Here is a 15,114-nt window from a genome sequence, read left to right on the forward strand (position 1 = left end):
ATAGTCATCATCCTCTTTGGGTGTGTCTACCATGTACATGTCGTATGTGGAAGTGGTCGTCCAACGTCCGGTAAACGGAGGGTCTTGGCCTTGTTCGTCTTCGTCATTGTCGTCCATGTCGTTGATGTCTTCGGGTGGTAGTCCAACATGTCGGTTAAGTCTTCGATAGTGGCTATGAAGTGGGTGGTGGGTGGGACGTAAAATTCCCCGCTCTCAGCCCCTAGTCCGGGTTGGGCGTAATTCGGAAGCGATTCCTTTGTAATGGCGAGGGATCGCATTAAGTCCAGAGCCTTGTTTAGTAGCAAGGTTTGGACAGGGAAGCGAGAGTCTGCGGGGCGGCAGGGGTGAGAGCCTCCTGGCCACGCACACTTGACGCAGACCTCGAGAATTCGGATCTGGAGTTCGAGGGGGAGTCCGGCACTTTAGCAACAAGGGGAGCCCGGTTCTTCTTCGGGTTTGCCGATGACACAGTCCCCTCCAGATCTCCGGTGGCGAGTTCCATAATTGCAGAGAGTCCGACGGGCTCTAAACTCCCGTCTTCAGACCTGGTAGTATTCTGTAGATCTAAGGCCAGAGTGGTGGTCGGGGCCGCGAACCCTTCGGAGATCAAGTCTCCTCAAATATCAGCGACATAGTTTAGGTTTATGAAACTGATCTGATGACCAGGGGCGTAGCTGTCGATCTGCTCAAGGTGGCCAGTCGAGTTGGCACGCAATGTGAAACCGCTGAATACGAAAATTTGGCCGGGGAGAAAAGTCTTCCCAGAGACGGCATCATTGTGGATGATCGAACGAGCCATCGAACCTTCCGTCGACAGCACAGAGGAACTCACAATGAAAGCACCAATGTCGGTGTCAAAACTGGCCGATCTCGGGTAGGGGGTCCCGAACTGTGCGTTTGAGGATCAAAGGTAATAGGAGGAGGGGACACGATGTTTACCCAGGTTTGGGCCCTCTTGATGGAGGTAATACCCTACTTCCTGCTTGATTGACTTTGATAAGTATAGGGGTTACAAGAGTTGTTCTACCTCGAGATCGTAATGGATAAACCCTAGATGTCTAGTCTATCTGATTATGATTGCTTCTACAGACTAAACCCTCCGGTTTATATAGACACCGGAGGGGCCTAGGGTTGTATAGAGTTGGTTTACAGAGAAAGGAATCTTCACATCCGAACGCCAATCTTGCCATCCACGTAAAGGAGAGTCCCATCCGGATACGAGGGGAAGGCCTTCGATCTTGTATCTTCTTGGCCCATCAGTCCAGCCCATATCACATATCCCGGACGCCTGGGGACCCCCTAGTCCAGGACTCCCTCACCCGGCCCAGCCACTCTAGTTCACATCACTATGTGGTTAACACCCAAAGAGCACTAAGGTGTGGTCATGTTTGGCTTGTGAGAGAAGTTTAGTCAATGGGTCTGTCACATTCAGATCCATATGTATTATGCAAATTTCCATGTCTACAATGCTCTACATGGAGCTACTCTAGCTAATTGCTCCCACTTTCAATATGTATCTAGATTGAGACTCGGAGTCATCTGGATCAGTGTAAAAGCTTGCATCAACGTAACTCTTTACGATGAACTCTTTATCACCTCCATAACTAAGAAATATTTTCTTAGTCCTCTAAGGATAACTTTGACCGCTGTCTAGTGATCCAATCCTGGATCACTATCGTACCCCCTTGCCAAACTCATGGCAAGGTACACAATAGGTCTGGTACACAACATAGCATACTTTATAGAACCTATGGCTGAGGCATAGGGAATGACTTTCATTCTCTTTCTATTTTCTACCGTGGTTGGGTTTTGAGTCTTACTCAACTTTACACCTTGCAATACATGTAAGAACTCCTTCTTTGACTGTTCCATTTTGAACTACTTCAAAATCTTGTCAAGGTATGTACTCATTGAAAAAAATATCTTATCAAGCGTCTTGATCTATCTCTATAGATCTTGATGCCCAATATGTAAGCAGCTTCACCGAGGTCTTTCTTTGAAAAACTCCTTTCAAACACTCCTTTATGCTTTCCAGAAAATTCTACATCATTGCCGATCAACAATATGTCATGCACATATACTTATCAGAAAGGCTGTAGTGCTCCCACTCACTTTCTTGTAAATACAGGCTTCACCATAAGTCTGTATAAAACCATATGCTTTGATCACCTCATCAAAGCATATATTCCAACTCCGAGATGTTTGCCCAATCCATAGAAGGATTGCTGGAGCTTGCACACTTTGTTAGCACCTTTAGGATTGACAAAACCTTCCGGTTGCATCATATATAACTCTTCTTTGAGATATCCATTAAGGAATGCAATTTTGACATCCATTTGTGAGATTTCATAATGTGGCAATTGCTAACATGATTCGAACGGACTTAAGCATCGCTACGGGTGAGAAAGTCTCATCGTAGTTAACTCCATGAAGTTGTCGAAAACCTTCTACGACAAGCCGAGCTTTGTAGACAGTAACATTACCATCCGTGTCAGTCTTCTTCCTGAAGATCCATTTATTCTCTATGGCTTGCCGATCATCGGGCAAGTCAACCAAAGTCCATACTTTGTTCTCATACATGGATCCCATCTCAGATTTCATGGCCTCAAGCCATTTTGCGGAATCTGGGCTCATCATCGCTTCCTCATAGTTCGTAGGTTCGTCATGGTCTAGTAACATGACTTCTAGAACAAGATTACCGTACCACTTTGGTGCGGAACATATTCTGGTTGACCAACGAGGTTCAGTAGTAACTTGATCTGAAGTTGCATGATCATTATCATTATCTTCCTCTCTAGTTGGTGTAGGCATCACTGGAACTGGTTTTTGTGATGAGCTACATTCCAATTCGAGAGAAGGTACAATTACCTCATCAAGTTCTACTTTCCTCCCACTCACTTCTTTCGAGAGAAACTCCTTCTCTAGAAAGGATCCATTCGTAGCAACAAAGATCTTGCCTTCAGATCTATGATAGAAGGTGATACCCAACAGTTTCTTTTGGGTATCATATGAAGACGCACTTCCACGATTTGGGTTCGAGCTTATCAGTTTGAAACTTTTTCACATAAGCATCGTAGCCCCAAACTTTAAGAAACGACAGCTTAGGTTTCTCGCTAAACCACAGTTCATATGGTGTCATCTCAACGGATTTAGTTGGTGCCCTATTTAACGTGAATGCAACTGTCTCTAATGCATAACCCCAAAACGATAGTGATAAATCGGTAAGAGACATCATAGATCGCACCATATCTAATAAAGTACGGTTATGACGTTCGGACACACCATTACGCTGTGGTGTTCTAGGTGGCGTGAGTTGCGAAACTATTCCGCATTGTTTCAAATGAAGACCAAACTCGTAACTCAAATATTCTCCTCCATGATCAGATCGCAGAAACTTTATTTTGTTGTTACGATGATTTTCCAGTTCACTCTGAAATTCTTTGAACTTTTCAAATGTTTCAGACTTATGTTTCATCAAGTAGATATGCCCATATCTGCTCAAATCATCTGTGAAGGTCAGAAAATAATGATACCCGCCGCGAGCCTCAACACTCATCGGATTGCATACATCAGTATGTATTATTTTCAATAAGTCAGTTGCTTGCTCCATTGTTCCGGATAACGGAGTTTTAGTCATCTTGCCCATGAGGCATGGTTCACAAGCATCAAATGATTCATAATCAAGTGATTCCAAAAGCCCATCAACATGGAGTTTCTTCATGCGCTTTACACCAATATGACCTAAACGGCAGTGCCACATATAAGTTGCACTATCATTATTAACTTTGCATCTTTTGGCTTCAATATTATGAATATGTGTATCACTACGATCGAGATTCAATAAACCATTCACCTTGGGTGTATGACCTCAGAATGTTTTATTCATGTAAGCAGAATAACAATTATTCTTTGACATAAATGAATAACCGTATTGCAATAAACATGATCCAATCATATTATGCTCAACGCAAACACCAAGTAACATTTATTTGAGGTTCAACACTAATCCTGAAGGTAAAGGGAGTGTGCGATAGTGATCTTATCAACCTTGGAATCACTTCCAACTCACATCATCACCTCGCCCTTAACTAATCTCTATTTATTTTGCAACTCTCGTTTCGAGTTACTACTCTTAGCAACTGAACCAGTATCAAATACTGAGGGGTTGCTATAAACACTAGTAAAGTACACATCAATAACATGTATATCAAATATACTTTTGTTCACTTTGCCATCCTTCTTATCCGCCAAGTATCTAGGGCAGTTCCACTTCCAGTGACCATTTCCTTTGCAGTAGAAGCACTCAGTTCCAGGCTTGGGCCTAGCTTTGGGTTTCTTCATGGGAGCAGCAACTCACTTGCTATTCTTCTTTGAAGTTCCTCTTTTCCCCTTTGCCCTTTTCTTGAAACTAGTGGTATTGTTAACCGTCAACACTTGATGCTATTTGTTGATTTCTACCTTCGCCGATTTCAGCATCGCGAAGAGCTTGGGAATTACTTTCGTCATCCCTTGCATATTATAGTTCACCACTAAGTTCTAGTAACTTGGTGATAGTGACTAGAGAACTTTGTCAATTAGTATACTATCTGGAAGATTAACTCCCACTTGATTGAAGCAATTGTAGTACCCACACAATCTGAGCACATGCTCACTGGTTGAGCTATTCTCCTCCATCTTGTAGGCAAAGTACTGTTAGAGGTCTCCTACCTCACGACACGGGCATGAGTATGAAATACCAATTTCAACTCTTAGAAAATCTTATATGCTGTGGCATTCAAAAACATTTTTGAAGTCCTGGTTCTAAGCCATAAAGTATGGTGCACTAAACTATTAAGTAGTCATCATACCCAGTAGCCACCTGTGTGCAAAGCACGTCAGTAGAACCAGTCTCGCGTAAGCGAACGCGTAATGTCGATCTGGGCCGCTTCATCCAACAATACCACTGAATCAAGAATCAACTAGTGATGGCAAGCAATATGTATATACCCACGCCCACAACTCCTTTGTGTTCTACTCGTGCATATAACATCTACGCATAGACCTAGCTCGGATGCCACAGTTGAGGAACGCGATAATTTCAAAAAAATTCCTACGCACACGCAAGATCTATCATGGTGATGCATAGCAACGAGAGGGGAATACTATTGTCCATGTACCCTCGTAGACCGTAAGCGGAAGCGTTATGACAACACGGTTGATGTAGTCGAACGTCTTCATGATCCGACCGATCCTAGCACCGAAGGTACGTCACCTCCATGATCTGCACACGTTCAGATCGCTGAAGTCCTATGAACTCTAGATCTAGCTGAGTGTCGAGGGAGAGTTTTGTCAGCACGACAGCGTGATGACGGTGATGATGAAGCTACCGGAACAGGGCTTCGCCTAAGCACCGCTATGATATGACCGAGGTGGATTATGGTGGAGGGGGGCACCGCACACGGCTAAGACAATTGTCAACTTGTGTGTCCTAGGGTGCCCCCCGGCCCCTGTATATAAAGGAGCAAGGAGGGAGGCCGGCCGGCCTTAGGGCGCACCAAGGAGGGGAGGAATCCTCCTCCTAGTAGGAGTAGGATTCCTCCTTTCCTAGTCCTACTAGGAGGGGGAAGGAAGGAGTGGGAGAGAGGAAGGAAAAGGGGGGGCGCCACACCCCTCCTAGTCCAATTCAGACCCAAGGGGGAGGGGGCACGCAGCCTGCCCTAGCAGCCCCTCTCTCTCTCCACTAAGGCCCATCTAGGGCCACCAGTTTCCCGGGGGGTTCCGATAACCCTCCGGCACTCCGGTTTTCTTCGAAATCACCTGGAACACTTCCGATGTCCGAATATATCCGTCCAATATATCAATCTTTATGTCTTAACCATTTCGAGACTCCTCGTCATGCCCGTGATCACATCCGGGACTCCGAACAACCTTCGGTACATCAAAACACATAAACTCATAATACCGATCGTCACCGAACGTTAAGCATGCGGACCCTACGGGTTCGAGAACTATGTAGACATGACCGAGACTCATCTCCGATCAATAACCAATAGTAGAACCTGGATGCTCATACTGGTTCCTACATATTCTACGAAGATCTTTATCTGTCAATCCGCATAACAACATACGTTGTTCCCTTTGTCACCGGTATGTTACTTGCCCGAGATTCGATCGTCGGTATCTCAATACCTAGTTCAATCTCGTCGTCAGTTTTTGCCTCTGTTACTGTTGGTGGCCTTGTATAGATGAAAATGTATTTTCCAAAGTGGCCTTGTATTTAAAAATGGAGGGAGTATAAAAAATGTATGTTGATACATCAAGAATAAATGTGAAGTGTTGTCAACTCTGAAGTTTCAAGCTAGATGGTACTGCATATCTGTCAGCTACATCCGCTCATTCATCAACTAAAACCTTTGTGGAACGGGAGGTATTTAAAAGGAAGAGCCAGGTTTAGTTTCATTACCTGTAGGAGATATGCCTGATAACCCACAAGTATAGGGGATCAATTGTAGCCTCTTTCGATAAGTAAGAGTGTCGAACCCAACGAGGAGCTAGAGGTAGAACAAATATTCCCTCAAGTTCTATCGACCACCGATACAACTCTACGCATGCTTAATGTTCGCTTTACCTAGAACAAGTATGAAACTAGAAGTACTTTGTAGGTGTGATAGGATAGGTTTGTAAGAATATAAAGAGCACATAAATAAAAGTTAGGGGCTGTCTTACGTAAAGACACAACTAAATTAGTTTCAGTAGAGAGATTTTTGTCACGAGAAAGTTATTTGTCCCTAGGCAATCGATAACTAGACCGGTAATCATTATTGCAATTTTATTTGAGGGAGAGGCATAAGCTTGAAGGAAATATGCCCTAGAGGCAATAATAAAGTTGTTATTTATATTTCCTTATATCATGATAAATGTTTATTATTCATGCTAGAATTGTATTAACCGGAAACTTAGTACATGTGTGAATACATAGACAAACAGAGTGTCCCTAGTATGCCTCTACTTGACTAGCTTATTAATCAAAGATGGTTAAGTTTCCTAGCCATGGGCATGTGTTGTCATTTGATGAACGGGATCACATCATTAGAGAATGATGTGATGGACAAGACCCATCCATTAGCTTAGCATAATGATCGTTCAGTTTTATTGCTACTGCTTTCTTCATGACTTATACATGTTCCTATGACTATGAGATTATGCAACTCCCGGATCCCGTAGGAACACCTTGTGTGCTATCAAACGTCAGAACGTAACTGGGTGATTATAAAGATGCTCTACAGGTGTCTCTGATGGTGTTTGTTGAGTTGGCATAGATCGAGATTAGGATTTGTCACTCCGTCTATCGGAGAGGTATCTCTAGGCCCTCTCGGTAATGTACATCACTACGAGCCTTGCAAGTAATGTGACTAATGAGTTAGTTGCGGGATGATGCATTCTGGAACGAGTAAAGAGACTTTCCGGTAACGAGATTGAACTAGGTATGATGATTCCGACGATTGAATCTCGGGCAAGTAACATACCGATGACAAAGGGAACAACGTATGTTGTTATGTGGTTTGACCGATAAAGATCATCGTAGAATATGTAGGAGCCAATATGAGCATCCAGGTTCCGCTATTGGTTATTGACCGGAGATGAGTCTCGGTCATGTCTACATAGTTCTCAAACCCGTAGGGTCCGCACGCTTAACGTTCTGTGACGATTTGTATAATGAGTTATGTGATTTGATAACTGTAGTTTGTTCGAAGTCCCGGATGAGATCGGGGACATGATGAGGAGTCTCGAAATGGTCGAGACGTAAAGATCGATATATTGGAAGGCTATATTCAGACATCAGAAAGGTTCCGAGTGATTCGGGTATTTTTTGGAGTACCGGAGAGTTACGGAAATCGTATTGGGCCTTAATGGGCCATACGAGAAAGGAGAGAAAGGCCTCAAGGGTGGCCGCGCCCCTTCGCCATGGACTGGTTCGAATTGGACTAGGGAAAGAGGGCGCCCCCTTCCTTCTCCTTCTCCCTTCCCTTTTTCCTATTCCATGTGGGAGGTGGAATCCTACTAGGACTAGGGAGTCCTAGTAGGACTCCACACTTCGGGCACGCCCTATGAGGGCCAGCCTCCTCCTCCCTCCATCCTTTATATACGTGGTCAGGGGGCACCCCATAGACACACAAGCTGATCATTGATCCCTTAGCCGTGCGTGGTGCCCCCTCCACCATAATCCACCTTGGTCATATCATCGTAGTGCTTAAGCGAAGCCTTGCAACGGTAGCATCATCATCACCGTCATCACGCCGTCGCGCTGACGAAGCTCTCCCTCGACACTCAGCTGGATCGAGAGTTTGTGGGACGTCCCCGAGCTGAACGTGTGTAGATCGTGGAGCTGCCGTACTTTTGGTACTAGGATCGGTCGGACCGTGAAGACGTACGACAACATCAACCGCATTTTCATAACGCTTCCGCTTACGGTCTACGAGGGTACGTGGACAACACTCTTCTCCTCTCCTTGCTATGCATCACCATGATCTTGCGTGTGCGTAGGAATTTTTTTGAAATTACTGCGTTCCCCAACAAAGCTAACATACTTTCTCTTCTTGGATCATATGCACTTATGATTGAACTCTAGCAAGCATCCGCAACTACTAAAGATCATTAAGGTAAAACCCAACCATAGAATTATAAGGCATCAAGTCCTCTTTACTCCCATACGCAAACAACCTAGTTACTCGGGTCTATGCTTCTGTCACTCACGCCACCCACCATAAGCAAATCATGAACATATTGCAAACCCTACAGCAGGGATCCCTCATGCTTGCGCGACACAGAGAGCACCATAGGACAACACCAATAATAAAACATGTAACTCAAACCAATCACAATCATCAATTAACCCATAGGACAAAACGGATCTACTCAAACATCATAGGATAGCCATACATCATTGGGAAATAATATATAGCGTTGAGCACCGTGTTTAAGTAGAGATTACAGCGGGTAAAAGAGGGGTTACACCGCTGCATAGAGGCGGGAGAGTTGGTGATTGAGGGAGTCCTGGACTAAGGGGTCCTCGGGCGTCCGACCTGTTATCTATGGGCCGGACTGATGGGCTGTGAAGATATGAAGACCGAAGACTGTACCTGTGTGCGGATGGGACTCTCCTTGGCGTGGAAGGCAAGCTTGGCGAACAACTATGAAGATTCCATATTATGTAACCGACTTTATGTAACCCTAGATCCCCCCGGTGTCTATATAAACCGGAGGACTTAGTCTGGATAGGGGATACTCAATACCTTAGTCATACAAGCTAGACTTCTAGGGTTTAGCCATTACGATCTCGTGGTAGATCAACTCTTGTAATACTCATATTCATCAATATCAATCAAGCAGGACGTAGGGTATTACCTCCATCAAGAGGGCCCGAACCTGGGTAAAGCTTCGTGTCCCCTGTCCCCTGTTACCATCAACCTTAGATGCACAGTTCGGGAACCCCTACCCGAGATCCGCCGGTTTTGACACCGACATTGGTGCTTTCATCGAGAGTTCCTCTGTGCTGTCGCTGAAAGGTTTGATGGCCCCTTCAATCGTCAATAATGGCGCTGTCTGCGGAGAAACTTTCCTTCCCGAACAGATCTTTGTGTTCGGTGGCTTCGCACTGCGCGCCAACTCATTTGGCCATCTGGAGCAGATCAAAAGCTACGCTCCTGGCCATCAGGTCAAATTCAGGGGCTTGAAATACGTCGCAGGCATCTGTGGAGACTTGATCTTCGCCGGATTCGATACCGCGGTAGCCCTCCCGATCACCCCGATGATCATGACTTAAATCTGTCATCGGGCCGGATCCAGGAGATCGCTCCTGTAACCGCTCGGGCCCTAGAGCCGGAGTAGGCCGCGCCATCCAAAGATGGGAGGATTAACCCCACCACGGAGGCTGCAGATTCTACGGTGTTGGAGCCGCACATGGACCTGGTCTCACTCGATGCCTATGCCAACGGAACACCGGACTCGTCTTCGGCTATAGGTTCCGAACCACGCAAGCCCGCGGACGCCGAGCTTGATCGTTTATTGATCTTCGAATTCAGCGCCGTAGACATCTTCCAGCACTCGCCTCTGGGCGATGTGCTAAACTCGTTAAAAAGCTGTCCTTAGTGGAGGACTCTCAGCCAAACTATATCCGGCTTGAACTTGGGGCTGACGATGGAGAATTTTGCTTCCCACCACCCACTTTATAGCCACGGTCGAGGATTTGACCGACGAACTTGATTACGACTCCGAGGACATCGACGGTATGGATGACGATGCCGGAGAAGAAGAAGACCAGAACCCGCCGTTCACCGGACGCTGGACGGCCACTTCCTCGTATGGCGTATACATGGTGGATGCACCAAAGGAAAACAGCGGCGACGACAAGGAAGACCCAGTTGAGGATAAACCTTCCGAAATACAGGCCAAGTGCTGGCATCAGTGGCGCCGCTCTAAGTCATGCCGCAGTAAATATAGCAACACCGGCACAGGAGAAGATGATAGAAGGTGTACCCAACAGTCTCCTTTGGGTATCCTATGAAGACACATTTCTCCGATTGGGTTCGAGCTTATCAGGTTGAAGCTTTTTCACATAAGCATCGCAGCCCCAAACTTTAAGAAACGACAACTTTGGTTTCTTGCCAAACCACAGTTCATAAGGCGTCGTCTCAACGGATTTTGATGGTGCCCTATTTAACGTGAATGCGGCCGTCTCTAAAGCATAACCCCAAAATGATAGCGGTAAATCTGTAAGAGACATCATAGATCGCACCATATCTAGTAAAGTACGATTACGACATTCGGACACACCATTACGCTGTGGTGTTCCGGGTGGCGTGAGTTGCGAAACTATTCCACAGTTTTTCAAATGTACACCAAACTCGTAACTCAAATATTCTCCTCCACGATTAGATCATAGAAACTTTATTTTCTTGTTACGATGATTTTCAACTTCACTCTGAAATTCTTTGAACTTTTCAAATGTTTCAGATTTATGTTTCATTAAGTAGATATACCCATATCTGCTTAAATCATCTGTGAAGGTGAGAAAATAACGATATCCGCCACGAGCCTCAATATTCATCGGACCACATACATCGGTATGTATGATTTCCAACAAATCTGTTGCTCTCTCCATAGTACCGGAGAACGGTGTTTTAGTCATCTTGCCCATGAGGCACGGTTCGCAAGTACCAAGTGATTCATAATCAAGTGGTTCCAAAAGTCCATCAGTATGGAGTTTCTTCATGCGCTTTACACCGATATGACCTAAACGACAGTGCCATAAATAAGTTGCACTTTCATTATCAACTCTGCATCTTTTGGCTTCAACATTATGAATATGTGTATTACTACTATCGAGATTCAATAAGAATAGACCACTCTTCAAGGGTGCATGACCATAAAAGATATTACTCATATAAATAGAACAACCATTATTCTCTGATTTAAATGAATAACCGTCTCGCATTAAACAAGATCCAGATATAATGTTCATGCTCAACGCTGGCACCAAATAACAATTATTTAGGTCTAACATTAATCCCGAAGGTAGATGTAGAGGTAGCGTGCCGACCGCGATCACATCGACTTTGGAACCGTTTCCCACGCGCATCGTCACCTCGTCCTTTGCCAGTGCCCACTTATTCCGTAGTCCCTGTTTCGAGTTGCAAATATTAGCAACTGAACCAGTATCAAATACCCAGGTGCTACTGCGAGCTCTAGTAAGGTACACATCAATAACATGTATATCACATATACCTTTGTTCACCTTGCCATCCCTCTTATCCGCCAAATACTTGGGGCAGTTCCGCTTCCAGTGACCAGTCTGCTTGAAGTAGAAGCACTCAGTTTAAGGCTTAGGTCCAGACTTGGGTTTCTTCTCTTGAGCAGCAACTTGCTTGCCGTTCTTTTTGAAGTTCCCCTTCTTCTTCCCTTTGCCCTTTTTCTTGAAACTAGTGCTCTTGTTAACCATCAACACTTGATGCTCCTTCTTGATTTCTACCTCCGCAGCTTTCAGCATTGCGAAGAGCTCGGGAATAGTCTTGTTCATCCCTTGCATATTATAGTTCATCACGAAGCTTTTGTAGCTTGGTGGCAGTGATTGGAGAATTCTGTCAATGACGCAATCATCCAGAAGATTAACTCCCAATTGAATCAAGTGATTATTATAGCCAGACATTTTGAGTATATGCTCACTGACAGAACTGTTCACCTCCATCTTGCAGCTATAGAACTTATTGGAGACTTCATATCTCTCAATCCGGGCATTTGCTTGAAATATTAACTTCAACTCCTAGAACATCTCATATGCTCCATGACGTTCAAAACGTCGTTGAAGTCCCGATTCTAAGCCGTAAAGCATGGCACACTGAACTATCGAGTAGTCATCAGCTTTGCTCTGCCAGACGTTCATAACATCTGGTGTTGCTCCAGCAGCAGGCCTGGCACCCAGCGGTGCTTCCAGGACGTAATTCTTCTGAGCAGCAATGAGGATAATCCTCAAGTTACGGACCCAGTCCGTATAATTGCTACCATCATCTTTCAACTTTGCTTTCTCAAGGAACGCATTAAAATTCAACGGAACAACAACACGAGCCATCTATCTACAATCAACATAAACAAGCAAGATCTATCAGGTACTAAGTTCATGATAAGTTTAAGTTCATTTAATCAAATTACTTAAGAACTCCCACTTAGATAGACATCCCTCTAATCTTCTAAGTGATTACGTGATCCAAATCAACTAAACCATAACCGATCATCACGTGAGATGGAGTAGTTTTCCATGGTGAACATCGTTATGTTGATCATATCTACTATATGATTCATGCTCGACCTTTCGGTCTCCGTGTTCCGAGGCCATATCTGCATATGCTAGGCTCGTCAAGTTTAATCTGAGTATTCTGCGTGTGCAAAACTGGCTTGCACCCGTTGTAGATGGACGTAGAGCTTATCACACCCGATCATCACGTGGTGTCTGGGCACGACGAACTTTGGCAACGGTGCATACTCAGGGAGAACACTTCTTGATAATTTAGTGAGAGATCATCTTATAATGCTACCGTCAATCAAAGCAAGATAAGATGCATAAAAAGATAAACATCACATGCAATCAATATAAGTGATATGATATGGCCATCATCATCTTGTGCTTGTGATCTCCATCTCCGAAGCACCGTCATGATCACCATCGTCACCGGCGTGACACCTTGATCTCCATCGTAGCATCGTTGTCGTCTCGCCAATCTTATGCTTCCACGACTATCACTACCGTTTAGTAATAAAGTTAAGCATTACATCGCGATTGCATTGCATACAATAAAGCGACAACCATATGGCTCCTGCCAGTTGCCGATAACTTGGTTACAAAACATGATCATCTCATACAATAAAATTCAGCATCATGCCTTGACCATATCACATCACAACATGCCCTGCAAAAACAAGTTAGACGTCCTCTACTTTGTTGTTGCAAGTTTTACGTGGCTGCTACGGGCTTAAGAAAGAACCAATCTCACCTACGCATCAAAACCACAACGATAGTTTGTCAAATAGACTCCGTTTTAACCTTCGCAAGGACCGGTCGTAGCCATACTTGGTTCAACTAAAGTTGGAGAGACAGTCGCCCGCAAGCCATCTATGTGCAAAGCACGTCGTGGGAACCGGTCTCGCGTAAGCGTACGCGTAAGGTTGGTCCGGGTCGTCTCGTCCAACAATACCGCCGAACCAAAATATGACATGCTGGTAGGCAGTATGACTTGTATCGTCCACAACTCACTTGCGTTCTACTCGTGCATATAACATCAACATAAATAACCTAGGCTCGGATGCCACTGTTGGGGAACGTAGTAATTTCAAAAAAATTCCTACGCACACGCAAGATCATGTGATGCATAGCAACGAGAGGGGAGAGTGTTGTCTACGTACCCAACGCAGACCGACTGCGGAAGCGCTGACACGAGGTAGAGGAAGTAGTCGTACGTCTTCACGATCCAACATATCAAGCACCGAAACTACGGCACCTCCGAGTTCGAGCACACGTTCAGCTCGATGACGATCCCCGGACTCCGATCCAGCAAAGTGTCGGGGAAGAGTTCCGTCAGCACGACGGCATGGTGACGATCTTGATGTACTACAGCAGCAGGGCTTCGCCTAAACTCCGCTACAGTATTATCGAGGAATATGGTGGCAGGGGGCACCGCACACGGCTAAGGAACAGATCACGTGGATCAACTTGTGTGTCTAGAGGTGCCCCCTGCCCCCGTATATAAAGGATCCAAGGGGGAGGGCTGGCCGGCCAAGGAGGAGGGCACAGGAGAATCCTATTCCCTCTGGGAGTAGGATTCCCCCCCCCCCCCAATCCTAGTTGGAATAGGATTCGCGGAGGGGGAAAAGAGGAGGAGGGGGCCGGCCACCTCTCCTAGTCCTAATAGGACTAGGGGAAGGGGGAGGCGCGCAGCCCATCTAGGGCAGCCCCTTCTCTTTTCCACTAAGGCCCACTATGGCCCATATAGCTCCCGGGGGGTTCCGGTAACCCTCCCGGTATTCCGGTAAAATCCCGATTTCACCCGGAACACTTCCGATATCCAAACATAGGCTTCCAATATATCAATCTTTACGTCTCGTCCATTTTGAGACTCCTCGTCATGTCCGTGATCACATCCGGGACTCCGAACAACCTTCGGTACATCAAAATGCATAAACTCATAATATAACTGTCATCGTAACCTTAAGCGTGCGGACCCTACGGGTTCGAGAACAATGTAGACATGACTGAGACACGTCTCCGGTCAATAACCAATAGCGGGACCTGGATGCCCATATTGGCTCCTACATATTCTACGAAGATCTTTATCGGTCAGACCGCATAACAACATACGTTGTTCCCTTTGTCATCGGTATGTTACTTGCCCGAGATTCGATCGTCGGTATCCAATACCTAGTTCAATCTCATTACCAGCAAGTCTCTTTACTCGTTCCGTAATACATCATCTCACAACTAACATATTAGTTGTAATGCTTGCAAGGCTTATGTGATGTGCATTACCGAGAGGGCCCAGAGATACCTCTCCGACAATCGGAGTGACAAAACCTAATCTCGAAATACGC

Source organism: Triticum urartu, chromosome 6 (assembly GCF_003073215.2).
Source record: "Triticum urartu cultivar G1812 chromosome 6, Tu2.1, whole genome shotgun sequence".
NCBI classification, from domain to species: domain Eukaryota; kingdom Viridiplantae; phylum Streptophyta; class Magnoliopsida; order Poales; family Poaceae; genus Triticum; species Triticum urartu.